Raw genomic sequence first — 19467 nt, 5'->3', positions numbered from 1 at the left:
CCCACCCACCCTGCACATTATCTCCTCTCCCCACTTCCACTGGCAGAAGATACAAAACCAGAAAGCACATATGAATAGTCTGAAGAACATCTTCTATCCTACTGTAATAAAACTACAGAACCATCTCATGATATGATAACACTTGACTTCACCACCTACCTTGCTATGGCCCTACACCTTCTTGTCTACCTGCGCTGCACCTTCTCTGTAACCAGATTCTGTATTCTGGTATTTCTTTTCCCTTGTGCTATCCCAATATGATGGAATGATCTATATCAGGGGGGAGGAATAAGTACAAGGTGGTAGGCAATGGGTGAAACCAGGAGAGGGGGGCAGGTGAAGTCAAGAGCTGGGAAGTTGATTGGTGAAAGAGATAACAGGCTGGAGAAGGGAGAATCTGATAGGAGAGGACAGAAGGCCATGGAAGAAAGCAAAGGGGGAAGAGCACCAGAGGGAGGTGATAGGCATGTAAAGAGATAAGGTGTGAGACAGAAATGGGAATGTGAATGGTGAAGTGGGGGTGTAATTACCACAGGTTTGACTAATTTATATTCATGCCATCAGGTTGAAGGCTACCCAGATTGAATATAAGGTGTTGCTCCTCCAACCTGAGTGTGGCTTCATTGTGTCAGTAGAGGAGGCCATGGACTGACTGACATGTCGGAATGGGAATGAGAAAGAGAATTAGAGTGACCACCGGGAGATCCCGCTCTCCCCCTCTTTGACTCTCCTCTTTACCCTTCCCCATTGCCATTTCCCCTCTCAACTTATCTCCTTACCTGCCCACTACCTCTCTCTGGTGCTCTTCCCCCTTCCCTTTCTTCCATGGCCTTCTGTCCTCTCCTATCAGACTCCCCCTTCTCCAGCCCTTTGTCTCTTTCACCAAGCAACTTCCCAGCTCTTTCCTTCACACCTCACCCTCTCCCAGTTTCAGCTATCATCTACTGCCTTGTACTTATTCCTCCCCTCCCCCATCATCTTACTCTGACTTCTCATCTTTTTCCTCCAGTCCTGATGAAGGGTCTCGGCTCGAAACATCAACTGTTTACTCTTTTCCATAGATGCTGCCTAACCTGCTGAGTTCCTCCAGCATCTTGTGTGTGTTGCTTGGATTTCCAGCATCTGTTTGAACAATAATAAACCAATTTACCAATTTACATGAGCAGAAAGTTCCTGAGCCAGGGTCTCAGTCCATGTAAAGTTAGGCACCTGTGGCTGTATACCATTCCCTCATTATAGCTGTGAAGAACAGGCTTAGATTTTGTGTGTCTGCAGTGAGGCAGACCCACAGGCTTTTGATTCAGGTATGGGAGTGGCATGAAATGGCGAAAGTGAGAACAAAATCTTGGGGTTTTTCTTTTGTTTTGTGGACGTCTGTGGAGGGTAAGAATTTCAGGTTGTATTTTTTTATTTTTTGGCGCTATAACCACTTGGCATGTGGCCAAGTGGTTAGGGTGTTGGACTAGCGATCTGAAGGTCGGGGGTTTGAGCCTTGGCCAAGGCAGTATGTGTGTCCTTGAGCAAGGCACTTAACCACACAATGCTCCAGTCTACCCAGCTGAGAATGGGCACCAGCAAAAATGCTGGGGTTTAACCTCGTGATAGACTGGCATCCTATTGGGGCGGAGGGGGAGTCTTGTACTCTCAGTCACTTCACGCCACGGAAATTGGCATAAGCACCGGCCTGATGGGCCACAAGGCTCGTGACAGACTTTAATCTTTAATAATTGAAAATGTGGAAGAATTTATTCCTCCTGGAAACCATAAGGTTAATCTAGCCATTATTAATTTGTTCATTCTGTAGTGTATAACCGTTGAATCCCTTCCCTTTTCTGCAAAGGGGCACTCATCTGGTAAGATTTTGTGAGAATCAGGTTTATTATCACGGACATATTGCATGTCATGAAATTTGTTGTATTGCAGCAGCAAGACACATATATATATATATTACTATAAAATGCAGTAAGAAATATTTTCAAAAGTAGTGCAAAAAGTTAGATAGCATTCATGCATTCATGGTCTGTTAAGGAACCTGGTGGCAGAGGGCAAGAAGCTGTTACTATAATGTTGAGTATGTTGTGGGGGTTTATCAGAAGAAACCTGACCAATTAGCATTTGTCAGCAAGAACACTCACTTTGATTCATCTCAAGCAGCCTATGGATGCTTGTCAGACTAATCAAGTGACATTAAGACCTGAAGAGTTTGCACTAGCTCCTCTGGGAATAGAGGCAAAACTGTCAGTTTGTAATGATATGGTTCAGTCACTGCTTTGTGGATGTATGATGCAAGAACCAAAGGAATTTACTTGTGTACAGTCAGCCCCCAAGTTTTACAAAAGCAAAGGGAGCTAATATTTAACTCTGGGATGTACCTGTTCTGCGTCAATGCCTAGGCCGCACTTGCAGCTGGACTACCTTGTTTTGGATTGGAAGGCAGAGTTGAACAGCAGTGCAGCTAATTTGTTGGTACCTCAGAGTGCCGGGGATCCAGGTTTGATCCTGACCCCAGGTGCTGCTGAGTGGAGTTAGCACGTTTATCCTGTGACAATATAGAGTTCCTCATGGTGCTCTAGTTTCCTCCCATATTCCTCCCATATTGGTATGCTAGTTGGCCACTGTAAATTGTCCTAATTTACAGTGTAGATGTGTGGTAGAAACTAGAGGTAGTTGATGGGAATGTGGGGGAAATAAAAACATTAATGTAAGTGGGTGAGTGAAGGCTAATGTTGATCTGATAGGCCAAAGAGCCTGTTTATTTCCAGCCCTAATGAAGGGGCTCAGCCTGAAACGTCGACTGTTTACTCTTTTCCATAAATGCTGCCTGACCTGCTGGGTTCCTCCAACATTTTGTGTGTGTTGCCCTAAAAAGCTGTTCCCTGTTTTTTTTTACAAAGTGGACCATGTCTGTTCAAACTTCTTCTTGGTAAATTATTAAAATTACTTTCATATTAAGCTGATTAGAAGTTTGACATTTAGAAGTCTTACCTAAGTGAAGTGGATCGAAATTGTGTCACCTTGAAATCTTTTCAGCTGTACTCCAGGTGATGGAAAGGCAGTGATTTGTGTTAATTCTTGAGTAATAAACTCCCTTTGTTGACCCAGACACGGTGTGGGTGTCTGTGAAGTAATCCGTGGGAAAGGCCTAGTCCTCTCTCAATTCTGAAGGTTGCAGTAGTTTCTCTAAGGTACTTTCCCACAGAACAGAATAAAGGGTGGGTCATTATCAAATATTTGATTGCAGACTAAAGCAGCAGGTCAGGAGATTATGTTGTTGGGAATCAATGTGTGAAATCATTGGAGATTAGTGTGAAAAGATCATTGGAAATGAGTGTGTGAAATTATTTGTGATCAGTGTGCAAACCATTAGAGATCAACATGTGGAATCATTGGAGATAGTGAGATTGGAGAGCGTTGTGTGAAATCATTGGTGATTAGTGTATGAAATCATTGGTGATCAATGTAAACCATTGAGGTGTCTGTGGAAACTTGGATTCAGAATAGTTCCAAGACAGAGGGAGTGATCTAATTGCTTTTTAAAATTCTATTCACAGGATAAATTTTTCTCGGCAGTTGATTGGGACAGGACTGTGCAAGCGCGTGCAAGTCAGTCAATGAGGCAGCAGGAGTATTTAAAAGAGAGCAGTTTGACGGAGTGGGCGACGGAGTAGTGGGAGACAGAGTAGGAAGGCTTTGTCTCGAGAGGCTTCGGCGAGCAGAGGCTGAGGACGAGCTTCACTCCAAGTGAGGTAAGGCCGGGTAAGTTCCTTTAAAAGGAGAACGGTCTGCAGCAGTATTTTATTTGAAGCATGGAAGGCGGCGAGGCTGTAGTGTATTGGGTAGGTCATGTCAGCTGAGATCGGTCCCGTGGTAGGTTCCTCCTGCAGCATGTGGGAAATCAGGGATACTTCCAGTGTCCCTGACGACTGTGTGTGCAGGAAATGTGTCCAGCTGCAGCTTCTGGCAGACCGCATTGAGCAGCTGGAGCTGCGACTGGATTCACACTGGAGCTTCCGCGATGCTGAGACAGTCGTGAATAGCACGTTCAGTGAGTTGGCCACACCGCAGGTAAAGGCTACACAGGCAGAAAGGGAATGGGTGGCCACTAAACAGTGTAGCAGTAGGCAGGTAGTGCAGGAGTCCCCTGAGGTCATCTCCCTCCTAAACAGATATACTGTTTTGGATACTGTTGGGGGAGATGTCTCATCAGGGGAAGGCAGTAGCAGCCGAGTTCATGGCACCATGGGTGGCTCTGCAGCACAGGAGGGAAGGAAAAGGAGTGTGAGAGCTATAGTGATAGGGGATTCGATTGTAAGGGGAATGGATAGGTGCTTCTATTGCCGCATACGGGACTCCAGGAGGGTATGTTGCCTCCCTGGTGCAAGGGTCAAGGATGTCTCTGAGCAGCTGCAGGACATTCTGGAGTGGGAGGGTGAACAGCCAGTGGTCGTGGTGCACATAGGTACCAACGATATAGGTAAAAATCAGGATGAGGTCCTACAAGGTGAATTTAGGGAGTTAGGAGATAAACTAAAAAGTAGGACCACAAAGGCAATAACCTCTGGATTACTACCAGTGCCACGTGCTAGTCAGAGTAGAAATAGGAGGATATTTCAGATGAATACGTGGCTTGAAAAATGGTGCAAGGGAGAGGGATTCAAATTTCTGGGGCATTGGAACCAGTTCTGGAGGAGGTGGGACCGGTACAAGCAGGACAGTCTGCACCTGGGCTGGACTGGAACCAATGTCCTAGGGGGAGTGTTTGCTACTGTTGTTCAGGAGGATTTAAACTAATGTGGCAGGGGGTTGGGAACAAGTGCAGAGAGACAGAGGGGTGTAAAAAGAGGGTAGAAGCAAAAAGTAGTAAGGTGAAAAGTAAAAGTGGCAGGCCAGCAAATCCAGGGCAAAAATCAAAAAGGGCCACTTTTCAACATAATTGTATAAGGGCTAAGAGTGTTGTAAAAGCACACCTGAAGGCTTTGTGTGTCAATGCAAGGAGTATTCATAGCAAGGTGGATGAATTGAATGTACAGATAGTTATTAATGAATATGATATAGTTGGGATCACAGAGACATGGCTCCAGGGTGACCAAGGATGTGAGCTCAATATTCAGGGATATTAAATATTCAGGAGGGATAGACATGAAAGAAAAGGAGGTGGGTGGCATTGCTGGTTAGAGAGGAGATTAACGCAATAGAAAGGAAGGACGTTAGCCGGGAGGATGTGGAATCGATATGAGTAGAGCTGCATAACACTAAGGGGCAGAAAACGCTGGTGGGAGTTGTGTACAGGCCACCTAACAGTAGTAGTGAGGTTGGGGATGGCATTAAACAGGAAACTAGAAATGCGTGCAATAAAGGAACAGCAATTATAAAGGGTGACTTCAATCTACATATAGATTGGGTGAATTACCAAATTGGTAAGGGTGCTGAGGAAGAGGATTTCTTGGAATGTATGCGGGATGGTTTTCTGAACCAACATGTCGAGGAACCAACTAGAGAGCTGGCCGTTCTAGACTGGGTATTGAGCAATGAGGAAGGGTTAGTTAAGCAATCTTGTCATGTGAGGCCCCTTGGGTAAGAGTGACCATAATATGGTGGAATTCTTCGTTAAGATGGAAAGTGATATAGTTAATTCAGTAACAAAGGTTCTGAACTTAAAGAAGGGTAACTTTGAAGGTATGAGACATGAATTAGCTATGATAGACTGACAAATGATAATTAAAGGGTTGACGGTGGATATGCAATGGCAAGCATTTAAAGGTCGCATGGATGAACTACAACAATTGTTCATCCCAGTTTGGCAAAAGAATAAACCAGGGAAGGTAGTGCACCCGTGGCTGACAAGGGAAATTAGGGATAGTATCAATTCCAAAGTAGAAACATACAAATTAGCCAGAAAAGCGGCATACCTGAGGACTGGGAGAAATTCAGAGTCCAGCAGAGGAGGATAAAGGGCTTAATTAGGAAAGGGAAAAAAGATTATGAGAGAAAGCTGGCAGGGAACATAAAAACTGACCATAAAAGTTTTTATAGATATGTGAAAAGCAAAAAATTGGTTAAGACAAATGTAGGTCCCTTACAGTCAGAAACAGGTGAATTGATCATGGGGAACAAGGACATGGCAGACCAATTGAATAACTACTTTGGTTCTGTCTTCACTAAGGAGGACATAAATAATCTTCATGAAATAGTAGGGGACCGAGGGTCTAGTGAGATGGAGGAACTGAGCGAAATACATGTTAGTAGGGAAGTGGTGTTAGGTAAATTGAAGGGATTAAAGGCAGATAAATCCCCAGGGCCAGATGGTCTGCATCCCAGAGTGCTTAAGGAAGTGGTCCAAGAAATAGTGGATGCATTAGTGATAATTTTTCAAAACTCTTTAGATTCTGGATTAGATCCTGAGGATTGGAGGGTGGCTAATGTAACCCCACTTTTTAAAAAAAGAGGGAGAGAGAAACCGGGGAATTATAGACCGGTTAGCCTGACATCGGTGGTGGGGAAAATGCTAGAGTCAGTCATCAAAGATGGATAACAGCACATTTGGAAAGCAGTGAAATCATCGGGCAAAGTCAGCATGGATTTGTGAAAGGAAAATCATGTCTGATGAATCTCATAGAATTTTTTGAGGATGTAACTAGTAGAGTGGATAGGGGAGAACCAGTGGATGTGGTATATTTGGATTTTCAAAAGGCTTTTGACAAGGTCCCACACAGGAGATTAGTGTGCAAACTTAAAGCACACGGTATTGGAGGTATGGTATTGATGTGAATAGAGAATTGGTTGGCAGACAGAAAGCAAAGAGTGGGAATAAACGGGACCTTTTCAGAATGGCAGGCAGTGACTAGTGGGGTACCGCAAGGCTCGGTGCTGGGACCCCAGTTGTTTACAATATATATTAATGACTTGGATGAGGGAATTAAATGCAGCATCTCCAAGTTTGCGGATGACACGAAGCTGGGTGGCAGTGTTAGCTGTGAGGAGGATGCTAAGAGGATGCAGGGTGACTTGAATAGGTTAGGTGAGTGGGCAAATTCATGGCAGATGCAATTTAATGTGGATAAATGTGAGGTTATCCACTTTGGTGACAAGAACAGGAAAGCAGATTATTATCTGAATGGTGGCCAATTAGGAAAAGGGGAAGTGCAACGAGACCTGGGTGTCATTGTACACCAGTCATTGAAAGTGGGCATGCAGGTACAGCAGGCAGTGAAAAAGGCGAATGGTATGCTGGCATTCATAGCAAGAGGATTCGAGTACAGGAGCAGGGAGGTACTACTGCAGTTGTACAAGGCCTTGGTGAGACCACACCTGGAGTATTGTGTGCAGTTTTGGTCCCCTAATCTGAGGAAAGACATTCTTGCCATAGGGGGAGTACAAAGAAGGTTCACCAGATTGATTCCTGGGATGGCAGGACTTTCATATGATGAAAGACTGGATCGACTAGGCTTGTACTCTCTGGAATTTAGAAGATTGAGGGGGAATCTGATTGAAACGTATAAAATTCTAAAGGGATTGGACAGGCTAGATGCAGGAAGATTGTTCCTGATGTTGGGGAAGTCCAGAACGAGGGGTCACAGTTTGAGAATAAAGGGGAAGCCTTTTAGGACTGAGATGAGGAAAAACTTCTTCATACAGAGAGTGGTGAATCTGTGGAATTCTCTGCCACAGGAAACAGTTGAGGCCAGTTCATTGGCTATATTTAAGAGAGAGTTAGATATGGCCCTTGTGGCTAAAGAGATCGGGGGGTATGGAGAGAAGGCAAGTACAGGGTTCTGAGCTGGATGATCAGCCATGATCATACTGAATAGTGGTGCAGGCTCAAAGGGCCGAATGGCCTACTCCTGCACCTATTTTCTATGTTTCTATGTAGGCATTAACTGCATTTGTTCTCCACTTCTACTTGCCCTTGAATTGAGAGGCAAGTTATAAGCCAACCACAGTGATTGGTAGGGAGTCAGACAAGGCTAGATCACGCATCAGGATGCAAAAAGTGGGAAACAAACAGCTGAAATATCTCAGTGGGTCAAGCAGGATCTGGGGAGGGAGAAGAGTTGTTGGTTTTTCAGGTCAAGATGCTGCATCAGATCCTGATTCAGGGTCTTAGCCTGAAACGTTAACTCCCCTTGTCACAACCATGGAGTCTGGGCACCCTCTCAGGCGGGCTGCTGAACGGGATCTACAATTACACTCGCGAGTATGCACATTCCAGCTAATTAGTGTTTCACTGTGGTTGTATTTAACTCCCTCCTCTTGTTTCAGTCTTGTCGAATCTTGACCAAAAGCACAGCCACGTCAATGCTCCCTCCTTTTTTTTGTTCATGTTCCAGGAAAGATTACCACTTAGATTGACACTGTAAAGGAACGGTATTTATTTAGTATTAAGTTAATGCTTTGGAGAGGCAGTGTCAATGTCAGGTTTTAGCTTGAGATGTTTAGTTAAGGCCCTGTTGACTTAGCGTTTATTATTGCTTTTCCTTTAGTTCTGCACAGTTCTTCCTAAAAGTCAGTAAACTGTTCATCTGCTTCAGCGAATCTCCATGTCCACATCGGCCATAACCGTACACTTCTGCTAGCAAGGTTCGACCAGCTACGGCGGGCCCAGTGGAGAGAGAACAGCTGATCTCGGCTCTGAATTTCATTGGGCAGATGGGAGAGGGGCTAAAGTCAGTAGTACATCGAGGTACTGCAGATGCTGGAAATCTAGAGCAATACACACAAGGTGCTGGAGGAGCTCAGCAGCTCAGGCAGCATCTATGGATGGGAATAAGGTCGATGTTTCAGGCCGAGCCCCTTCAGCACAACTTGCAGAAGCTGGGCTGGTAGATGTGACAACTACTTGTAGAGTGGCAAGCCCCATCCACATTGAAGTTCAACAGTCAGTTGCAGAAGAAGATAAAGTCAATGGAGTCTGAGTTGGCAGAAGAGGCTCGCACAGTGCAACAGAGCCAGCAAGCCCAGTCCGAACAGGAAGAACAGGTAACAGCACTCACAGTTGCGGATCAGCGCTCACCACAGACAGCCAAAATTGGGTGGCAGCCATTACTGCTCTCACTGACGTGGTTCACTACTGACAGCCAGAATCAGGAGGCTGCCATTACCACTCTCGCTGCCCGCAATTCAGCTGCCACAGCCTTCTACCTGGAGAGTCCCACTCCCAGCATCTCCCTCGTCTTCCTCTGTAACAGTCTCATCAGCCTCAGCCACTAATGCCCCAATTCCCACAGCAGCTTCTGGATCAGAACCGAGTATTCCTCCATCAGACAGATACTCCAGTGACCCTGATGACTGCAGAAACTTTATCACCCCGTGAGAGCTGACTTTTCAAGCCTATTTTTGGTCAGTTCAGTGATGATGCATGTAAACTGGCTTACATGGTGAATTTCTTAGATGGACCTCCGCACCCCCCCCCCACACTCTGGCTGTTCAACATTTTAGGAGGACAAAGTAGCCGGCTGCCCAATCCATCCAACAATTCATGGAATTCATGGTTAGTTCAGCACATGTTCAGGCTGCATGGCTTCCCTTAGGCCATAGTACCTGAACGAGGACGACAGTTCACATTCTGTTTTTGGAAGGCTTTCTGTCCTCTTTTGGGAGTCACAGCCAGCCTCTCATCAGGTTTTCACCCCCAATCTAGTGGCCAGACTGAGAGTGAATCAGGAGTTGGAGACAACCCTGCGCTGCCTTGCCTCTTCCAATCAATGTTCCCTCTAATTTGTAATGACTAGTATGCGCAAAAATCTTGTGCTGTGCAATTTTTTGCCCAGTGACAACATGTGCGCAATGAATTTTATATATCGAGGTATTCATTTTAACAGCTAGCAAAAACACTGCCAATAAGGGCTTCAATCTCCTCTGGGTTTGACCGTTTTCACTCTTGTTCATCTGCACTCTCACAAGACATACATTTCAGGCCTGTAGCAGGTAATGAAGGATTTTCTCACTGGAGCTTTTGCACACCGTCCTTATATGATTTGCTTGGTAAATAATGTTTTAAAAAGTCAAATTTCCAAATATCACTCCACTGCTTCTTATGTGCAAATTCTCCAGCAATGTTTTCTGTATTGTACATAAATATTTCTCCTAGCTGCGCATTCCTGACTTCTTGAACTTTCGGTGTAGCGGTTTCTGCTGTTTCATTGAGCCATTCCGCTTTAAATGAACTAGCAGCTCTTTTGCGCTTCACCCCCTTTGCTTCTTTGGAATTCGATATGGTGAATCAATAATTTCATCAATAAAAACACTATAAATGAAGGAAAGGTACGTCGCAGCTGGAGTTTCTCTGGTTAGCGGATGATTTCCCTCCACGCCTCTCTAACATAGTGGGGAACCGCGTACGAGGCAAGTTACAGCAGTAGTTTGCCATTGTCTTCTGCTGGGTGAGCCAATTCTAAAATCTGCAGACAAATCTTTTTATATAGTAAAGGAATTAAGGGTTATGGGGAAAAGGCAGGTAGATGGAGCTGAGTTTATGGACAGATCAGCCATGATCTTACTGAATGGCGGGTCAGGCTTGATGGGCCGGATGGCCTACTCCTGCTCCTATTTCTTATGTTCTTATGCTGTATCATCACAAACTCCACATTGTCAACACCGTCTGATCAGAAACTGGAAAAGGAAATGTAATTGTGTATGATTGTGAAATATACTTAACATGCCAGTGAGGTAGAGGGTGACAACCTTTTGTGCGCAGTTGTGCATGTGCACATGTGCACACTTTAGAGGGAATATTGCTTCCAATCTCATGACCTGGAGCTCCCAACTGGTTTGGGCAGAGATTGCCCACAACCATCCTCCAATGGCATGTCCCCCTTTGAATGTCAGAAGGGATTCCAGCCAACACTCTTCCGTGGGAGTTCCTGATGCTGAACCGCTGGTCCAACGCTACAAGTGCACGTGGAGACGGGCCAGGGCTTCTCTACTGGACACTCAGGAACAATGTGTCTGGGAGGCTGATTGGCTCTGCTGATGGGTGATGCCTCTCAAGCCAGGGGAGAAAGTCTGGCTGGCATGCAAAGATCTTCTTTTGAAAGGTTAGAGCCTCAAGTTGCTCCCACGGTGCACAGGACCATTTGTAGTATAGAAGGCTATCAACAGAGTCTTATATAGACTGTGCTAACCATCATCGATGAAGTTTGTCCCAGTGTCCCATGTTTCCCAGCACAAGTCGGTGACTTCCTCCCCCCTTGTTCCAATCACCCCCTCCTCCCCACTTGGTAGACTCTAGTCTATTTGGTGAGGTGCCTCCTGGCATCTCGCAGGGTGCAGGGCAGGGTCCAGTATCTCATGGGTTGGGAGGGGTACGGCCATGAGAAACATTCTTGGGTTCCAGTCATGACATCCTGATAAGTCTCTGATCCAGGACTTCTAGTAGTCACGGGTCTCTGGTGACCCGGGAGCTGTGCCTAGGGAGGTGGGCCTAGGCCCTGTCACAACCATGGACTCTGCGGTAGGCCTGGCAATCACGCTTGTGAATATGCATGTTTCACTGTGGTTGTATTTAACTCCATTCCTCTCATTACAGTCTTGTCAAATCTTTGACCAAAAACACAGCAACATCAACATTTCCTGCTTTCCTTTGTCTTTGCTCTGGAAGGAAGACTACTTATTAGATTGACACTATAAAGGAGCGGTGTTTATTTAGTATTCAGTTACTGCTTCTGAACCACGGTGCCAGCATCATCTTACAGCTTGAGAGCTTTAGTTAATGGCTCTGTTGGCCTAGTATTTATTGCTTTTTTTTCCTTTAATTCTGCACAGTTCTTAATAAAAATCTTCATCTGCTTCAGTGCCTCTCCCTCTGCACTTGGGCTGTAACCACACACTTTTGTCACCCATAGACGAATTCAAGACACAGTAGAGCAGAACCTTTGGTCCATCAAACTGATGCTGAACATTGAGAATCCATCTATATACTGTAACTCCCATTAATCAGCACTTGGTCCATAGACCTCTCTTGGCGGTTTGAGTATTTATCTATTGATTCTAAATGTTGTGAGGGTCTTTGCCTTTACCATTCCTTCAGGTACGGAACCAGGTTATCTGTATTTTTTTATGTTGATGAGAAATAAGCACTGATGATCGGGGATAAATCCTCTGTTTCTTTTGAATCTTTTATCTCAGTCGGAATGGGACGCAGGTATTAGTGTCTCAGCCAAAGAAAAAGCACAGGTGTTTAACACTTCAGACTGGGGCTTGAACCCATGACTCCAAGTGAGAGGGCCTCATTGGAGCTATGGTCGACACACTTCCTGCCTCGTGCTCTGGTGGGAATAGACAGTTATAAACAGAGTCTTACTGTCCGTTATGTTTACACTTCTCTCTGTCTTGGAAAAATAGCCCACATAATCAATTATCACACCTACCCAGAATATTCTTCTTTTCTCTCACCCCACCCCATCAGGTAGAAGATACAAGTGTGAAAGCACCTACCTCTAACTTCTATTCCACTATTATAAGACTATTGTATCATAAGATGGACTCTTGATTTCACAATCCGCCCTGTTATGGTCTTGCACCTAATTGTCTACTTGCACCGCACTTTCTCTGAAAATGTAACACGTTATTCTGCCTTCCAACTCTTCATGCTCTCCATAGTACATTTGTAGAAGTCTTTGAGTGTTTTAGGCGACAAACCAAATCATTGCAAACTCCTGATAAAGCATAGCTGCTGTCTTGCCTTTTCTTTGTACAAAATGATGGGACAAGATTAGATCCTCAGATATATTGACACGCAGGAACTTGAAGCTGCTCACTCTCTCCACCTCTGATCCCTCTATGAGGATTGGTTTGTGTCCCTCGCCTTACCCTTCCTGAAGTCCACAATCAGCTCTTCGGTCTTACGGACGTTAAGTGCCGGGTTGTTGCTGCAACGCCATGCAACTAGCTGGTATGTCTTGTTCCTGTATGTCATCTTGTCACCATCTGAGATTATGCCAACAGTAGTTATATCATGAGCAAATTTATAGATGACATTTGAGTTATGCCTAGCCACACAGTCATGGGTGTAGAGAAAGTAGAGCAGTGGGCTAAGAACACATCCCTGAGGTGCACTAGTGTTAATTGTTGGCGAAGAGGAGATGTTATTACCAATCTGCAGAGATTGTGGTCTGACGGTAGGAAGTCAGGGATATAGTTGCAGAGGGAGGTACAGAGGCCCAGATTCTGTACCTTTTCAATTAGGATTGTAGGAATGATGATATTAAATGCTGAGCTATAGTCGATGAACAGCACACTGCCATAGGTATTTGAATTGGCCAGGTGACTAAGGCCGTGTGGAGAGGCATTGAGATCGTGGCTGCTACAGACCTATTGTGGGGGAAGGTAAATTGTAGTGGGTTCAAGTCCTTGCCGAGGTAGGAGTTGATTCTGGTCATGACCAACTTCTCAAAGCATATTATCACCATAAATGTGAGTGCTACTGGACAATAGTCATTAAGGCAGCTCACACTGATCTTAGGCACTGGTATGATTGTTGCCTTTTTCAAGCAGGTGGGTACTTCTGACTGTAACAGTGAGAGATTGAAAATGTCTTTGAATACCCGTCAGTTGATTGGCACAAGTTTTCAGAGCATTACCAGGTACTCCTTCGGGGCCTGTCTCCTTGTGAGGGTTCATCGTCCTGAAAGACAGCTTGATGTCGGCCTCCATGACAGGATTTACAGGATCACTGGGTGCAGCAGGGATCATCAAAGCCTCTGGAAGATCCTGCTTTTTCTGGCAGATGGAAATTAGGAGGGCTGAAAGTAGACATGACGTTGCACTAGCAGACAAGATGATGGAGAATCCTAAGGGATTCTACAGATATATTAAAAGCAAAAGGATAGCAAGGAACAAAATCAGCTCTCTGTAAGATCAGAGTGGTAATCTGTGCATGAGGCTGAATGGGATTCTGGACATCTGTAATGGATTTTTTTTTTTGCATCTGTATTTACCCAGGAGATGGACACTGTCTAAAGAAATGAGGTGAAGTAGCAGCAAGGTCATGGACCCTATACAGATAACAGAAGAGGAGGTTGTTGTCTTGAGGAAAATTAGGTTGGATAAATCTGCAAGGCCTGACAAGGTGTTCCATCCTGTGGGAGGCAAGTGCAGAAATTGCAGGGGCCATAGCAGAGATATTTAAAACATCCTTAGCCATGGGTAAGATACAATGCTACTATTTTTCTATTGCTTAAGAAAGGCTCTAAGAATAAATCAGAAAATTATAGGCCAGTGAATCTGACATCAAAAGTGAAAAGTTTTCGGAAGGTGTTTTAAGCGTCTGGATATATATGTATTTGGATAGGTAGGGACTGATTAAGGATAGTCAAGCAACACACATAAAAGTTGCTGGTGAACGCAGCAGGCCAGGCAGCATCTCTAGGAAGAGGTACAGTCGATGTTTCAGGCCGAGACCCTTCCTCAGGACTAACTGAAAGAAGAGCTAGTAAGAGAGTTGAAAGAGGGAGGGGGAGGGGGAGGCAGAGATGCAAAATGATAGGAGAAGACAGGAGGGGGAGGGATGGAGCCAAGAGCTGGACAGGTGATTGGCAAAAGGGATATGAGAGGATCATGGGACAGGAGGCCTAGGGAGAAAGATAAGGGGGAAAGGGAGAAAAATGTGGGTTTCTGTGTGGTAAGTCATGTCTAACCAATCTTATAGAGTTTTTCAAGGAAGTTACCAGGAAAGTTGATGAAGACAAAGAAAGTTGCTGGTGTCTACATGGCATTTATCAAGGTCCCGCATGGGAGGTTAGTCGAGAAGGTTCAGTCACTTGGCACTCAAGATGAGGTAGTAAATTGGATTAGACGTTGGCTTTGTGTAAGGAGCAAGAGAGTGGTTGTAGGTGTTTCCCTCTCTGGCTGGAAGCCTGTGACTCGTGGTATGCCACAGGGATCAGTGCTGGGTCTGTTGTTGTTTGTCATCTATATCAATGATCTGGATGATATTGTAGTAAACTGGATCAGCAAATTTACAGATGGTACCCATGACTGGGGTGTAATGGATAGTGAGGAAGATTAGCAAAGCTTGCAACGAGATCTGGACCAGCTGGAAAAGTTGTTCTGAAAATTGGCAAACACGAGAAAGTCTGCAGATACTGGAAATCTAAAGCAACACACAAAAAATGCTGGCGGGAAAATGACAGATGAATTTAATGCAGTTAAGTGTGAGGTGTTGCACTTTGGGAGGACGAACCAGGGTAGGTCTTACATGGTGAGCGGTAGGGCACTGAGGAGTGCAATAGAGCAGAGGTATCTGGGAATACAGATCAATAATTGTTTGAAAATGGCATCATAAAGATAGGTTCATAAAGAATAGCTTTGGCATATTGGCTTTCATAAATCAATGTATTGAATACAGGAGTTGGGAAGTTATGTTGAAATTGTATAAGACGTTGGTGAGGCCTAATTTGGAATATTGTGTGCAAGTTTTGTCAGCTACCTACAGGAAAGATGTAAATAAGATTGAAACAGTGCAGAGAAAATTTACACAGATGTAGTCGGGGCTTGTGGACTTGAGTTGCAGGGAAAGGTTGAATAGGTTAGGACTTTATATCCTAGAACGCAGAAGATCGAGAGGAAATTTGAAGAGGTATGGAAATTTTTGAGGGTATAGATAGGGTAAATACAAGCAGGCTTTTTACACTGAGGTTGTGCAGGACTAGAACTAGAGATCATGGGCCAAGAGTGAAAGGTGAAAAGTTTAAAGGGAACGTGAGGGGGAGCTTCTTCACCCAGATGGTCGTTAGAGTGTGGAGTGAGTTGCCAGCACAAGAGGCGGATGTGGGGTCGATTTCATTATTTAAGGAAACTTTAGATAGGTACATGGATAAGAGAGGTATGGAGGGCTGTGGTCCAGGTGCAGGGCAATGAGGCTGAACAGATTAACGGCTCGGCACAGACTAGGTGTTTCTGTGCTGTGATGTTCTATGACCCTATGACTCCCTGACTCTGTGGCTGAATTCTGTCCCTATGTTCTCATAGCATTATTGTGTCAAGAACTTGCCAAGACCATTGGCCCATGTTGTCACTTTGTAACGACAAGCTTTTGAAAGTCAGAGGGGAATGCTGATTTGAAGATTTGCATGTGAAAGTGCATCTTTCTAGATTGCTTCTGCTCATTATTCAGCTTTGAGCTCTTGGTGTAGTTTCCATGGGTCACGTGCAAAGCTTTATCATTCCCCATGCAGCTTTGCTTTGAAACTCATAAAACTGGGCTGCATTATTTGGAGGAATAACTACCCACAGTCAATCCAAAAATTATTTTGACCTGCAGTGGACCTGTTTAAACAGGGGACTAAATTTTGGGCAGCCCATCACTGGAAATCTTCTGCTCTATCTTCTTATGGTCGCCAAACCTACCATGTTAACCTCTTTAGACATAGAACATAGAGAACAGTACAGCACAGGAACAGGCCCTTCTTCACACAACCTTCTGCTGAACCAGCTAAAAAGCAAATGAAAAACACCAAAACACTAATCCCTCCTACTTTCCCAATGCCCATATCCCTCCACCTTCCTTACATTCATATACCTATCTAAATGTCTCATAAAAGCCTGTAAAGTATTTGCCTCTACAATCATACCAGGCAGCGTATTCCAGGCATCCGCACCTCTGAGTAAAAGGCTTACCCCTCACATCCCCTTTGAACCTACTCCCTCTCACCTTCAGTCCATGCTGTCTGGTATTAGACATTTCAACCCTGTGAAACAGATCCTCATTGTCTACTCTATATATGCCTCCTATAATCTGATAAACCTCTATCAGATCTCCACATGGGCTCCACTGCTCCAGAGAAAACAACCCAAGTTTATCCAGCCTCTCATGATAGCACATACCCTCGAAACCAGGCAGCATCCTGGTAAATCTCGTCTGTACCCTCTTCAAAGCCTCAACATTCTTCCTCGAGTGGGGCTGCCAGAACTGCATGCAGTATTCCAGCTGTGGCCAACCAACGTTTTATAAAGTTGCCACATAACCTTTTGACTTTCGAACTCAATGCCTTGACAAATAAAAGCAAACATTCCATAAGCCTTCTTACCACGCCGTGTAGCCACTTTCAAGGAGCTATGAACTTGGATCCCAAGATCTCTCTGCTCAATAACACTGTTAAGAGTCCTGCCCTTAACAGTGTACTGTCTCTTTGCATTTGCCCTACAGTTATCTGGGTTAAACTGCATCTGCCATTTCTCTGCCAATATTGTGACAAGAATACACATAGATTAAGATGTTAGCTGTCCTGTTCTGGCACCAGTGGGATCAGCAGTTGGTCTGCCACCTGTCTTCAGGAGAAAGAGAGATAAGGAAAACAATGGAGCAGCACTTGGAGATGTTAATGAAGGGACGGGAGAGTTTAACGGAAGGAGAGCTGTCAAGATCGGCTCCCCCTTTGAACCCTGAACTGTTTGAAGCGATGGACAGGTGATACCCCAGCAGGGGGATAAAAAGGGACAGGTTCGTTAAGGCAAGACACACACGACACCCCGAGGTAACGAGACCCTGGAAACGGTGAGTCTCCCACAAGTCGGTGGGAAGTTTTGGAAGGCTGGTCGCGGGACCAAGCCAGAGACGCACAGGGTGGAAAGGCACGATCAGCGGGAACCTGGTGTGTGTGTCCGCCCTTGCCTGGGTGCCAGGTTCACCGCAGAGAAACGATCGTATCTGGAAACGGAGGGGTCACGGTCGGTGACCTCAGAAGACATCACAAAGGGCTCGCCCAAAAGCTGACTGCGAAGAATATCGAAGGTCTGTGTGGAAGCCGTTTGAATATTCATTCGTTTTTGCTCTCTCTCTCCTTCCCCCCACTGTCCATCTCCCACGGCAATGATTACTGTGAACTGAACTGAATTCAATTGAACTGAACTTTGTGTCACTTTGAAACTGGTCATTTACCCCTAGACAACGATAGAGCTTGATTGATCCTGTTATCCTAATTCTGTGTACATGTGTGTTTATCATTGCTGAACTGTTGCATTTATTATCCTTTTGATTAGAGTACTGTGTTGCTTGTTTCTTTAATAAAACTTTCTTAGTTCTAGTAATCCAGACTCCAACTGAGTGATCCATTTCTGCTGGTTTGGCAACCCAGTTTCGGGGTACGTAACAATATCTACAACTAAACTATATTGTACCATATTCTTTGGCAGTCTTCTACAATATCCACAACTCCACCAATCTTGGTAACATGCATTAATTTACTAACCCACCCATCTACATTTTCATCCAGGTCATTTACATGCATCACAAACAGCAGAGGTCCCAGCACAGATCACGGTGGAACACTGCTAATTACAGACCTCCAGCTCGAATAATTCCCTTCAACCACTGTCCTTTGCCTTTTATGTGCTAGCCAGTTCTGAATCCAAACAGCCAATTCACCACGGGCCCCATGCATTTTAATCTCCTGGATTAGCCTCCCATGAGGGCCTTTGTCAAACACCTTACTAAAATCCATGTAGACAACATGCCACAATGTGCCGATGAAGCCCCTCTAGAATGCCCCTGTCTCTTTCTGGCCTTACCACCCAGCCTAGACTCTCGTGCTTGAACACCCTAGGCAGCACTGTTGAACAACTAGCAAACTCACTGAAAGCTGCAGCGACCTAGGTTCAATTCTGACCTTGGGTGCTCTCTGCGTGCAGTTTGTATGTTCTCCCTGTGACTTCATGGGTTTCCTCTTGGGACTCAAGCTTCCTTTCACATCCCAGAGACGAGCAGGTGTGTAGATGGATGGGCTGCTGTAAATTGCCTCTAGTGTGTAGATGGCTGGTGGAATCTGGGGAGTTGATGGAAATGTGGAGAAAGTAACAAAAATGTAAGGAGGAAATGGGATCATATTGTGCGTCAGAATAGACTTAAGAGGCCAAATGGCCTCCATATGTCTGTTTGGAGAATTTGGAAGTATTATTATCATTAGCCCACAACTAAAACAATCGTTGGCTTGTCACACAATTCTCCTTAATCTAACACACATCATTCATTTTCCTCAAGGATGAATAGTGATCTGTTTCCATTCTTTAAGCCCGCAAAATTGGCTTTTTGCTGATTACTTTCCCAAAAGTGCCAGATCCACCTGCAGAGATCATAGATGTCTGGAATGTGAGATTTTCACTGTCACTTAGTGGAGAAGGCAGCTCAGATCACCTAGGGTCCAAGCGCCGTGTCTTTGTTCCCTGGACTGTGTGTGAACTCACATCCATAAACACTGTTTTCAGCTGAGAATCCCACAGCAAAACAGTGAGATCATTAATTCTATCTTTTACCTCCCTACGGTAGTTATCTTGGCATTGATTTCAAACAAAAACTGGATGGGATTTCAGGATTTTAATTTCCTGTCATGAAAGAAGATTTAAATATTCAATGATTAAATGCTACAAGAGACATTTTTAGATGCAAACTTAGATGATGCCAAAATATTACATATTCCTTAAAAATATGCCAGAAAACTTAAAATAGATATTGGTCATTTAGTAATTACCCTGATT

The 19467-nt window shown here is 44.7% G+C and overlaps 1 long non-coding RNA gene across 2 annotated transcripts in view; it reads left to right on the top strand.

Annotated features, from left to right (window-relative positions):
* The first annotated feature begins 3558 nt into the window (after positions 1-3558).
* The window catches only part of LOC140211808 (uncharacterized), a 36101-nt gene continuing 20192 nt past the window's right edge, over positions 3559-19467 (top strand). For both annotated transcript variants that reach the window (XR_011889593.1, XR_011889594.1), the window contains exon 1: positions 3559-3746. This is a non-coding gene — a long non-coding RNA (uncharacterized lncRNA). The remainder of the gene's footprint in view (positions 3747-19467) is intronic.

The sequence above is a fragment of the Mobula birostris genome, chromosome 18 (assembly GCF_030028105.1).
Source record: "Mobula birostris isolate sMobBir1 chromosome 18, sMobBir1.hap1, whole genome shotgun sequence".
Classification (NCBI taxonomy): domain Eukaryota; kingdom Metazoa; phylum Chordata; class Chondrichthyes; order Myliobatiformes; family Myliobatidae; genus Mobula; species Mobula birostris.
The sequence above is the reverse complement of the archived record's forward strand: the minus strand, read 5'-3'. Positions and strand labels throughout refer to the sequence as shown.